General features: G+C 46.2%; 1 non-coding gene across 1 annotated transcript; it reads right to left on the minus strand.

Annotated features, from left to right (window-relative positions):
* Positions 1 to 335: 335 nt before the first annotated feature.
* LOC132820564 (U6atac minor spliceosomal RNA) lies at positions 336 to 463 on the minus strand. Its single transcript, XR_009645224.1, has one exon. It is a non-coding gene; the product is annotated as a U6atac minor spliceosomal RNA (small nuclear RNA).
* Between the last annotated feature and the right edge of the window lie 306 nt (positions 464 to 769).

Genomic DNA, 769 nt, shown 5'->3' on the forward strand with positions numbered 1-769 from the left:
TAGAAGACTGAGAGGGGATCTGATTGAGACGTATGAGATTATTAAAGGATTGGACATTCTGGAGGCAGGAAACATGTTTCCGCTGATGGGTGAGTCCCGAACCAGAGGAAACAGCTTAAAAATAAGAGGTAGGCCATTTAAGACAGAGATGAGGAGAAACATCTTCACCCAGAGAGTGATGGGTGTGTGGAATGCTCTGCCCCAGAAGGCAATGGAGGCCCAGTCTCTGGATTTGTTTAAGAAAGAGTTGGATAGAGCTCTCAAGGATAGTGGAATCAAGGGTTATGGAGATAAGGCAGGAACAGGATACTGACAGGATGATCAGCCATGATCATAATGAACGGTGGTGCAGGCTCGAAGGGCAGAATGACCTACTCCTGCACCTATTGTCTATTGTCTTGAGTGAGCACTCCAACCTACCCTTACATGGGGAATGCTAAATTTCTGTCCATCTATCCCACAAATTACGACACTCTCAGGTAACAGATCAGAAAGAGTGCATATTCGCTCATTCTTTACTATCAGCAACTGGTTAGACCCTGTATCTCTCAAAATTATAATTTCTTGTCCTTCCCCCCACCCCCACCCCCAGCCCACTTCTTTCTGAGTAAACTTTACCCACAGAGGCAAATTCTTTGCTGAGATCAGCTCGTAACTCCTTACTCAGCCCCTGCATAGGCTGTGCACTCTCCTGCAGCTCCTTGCTCTACATGGGGTTTCCTTTACTACGTTCACTAATGCCACTGGCTTAGCTTCGTTTACCATATCA

Source organism: Hemiscyllium ocellatum, chromosome 11, assembly GCF_020745735.1.
Source record: "Hemiscyllium ocellatum isolate sHemOce1 chromosome 11, sHemOce1.pat.X.cur, whole genome shotgun sequence".
Classification (NCBI taxonomy): Eukaryota; Metazoa; Chordata; class Chondrichthyes; order Orectolobiformes; family Hemiscylliidae; genus Hemiscyllium; species Hemiscyllium ocellatum.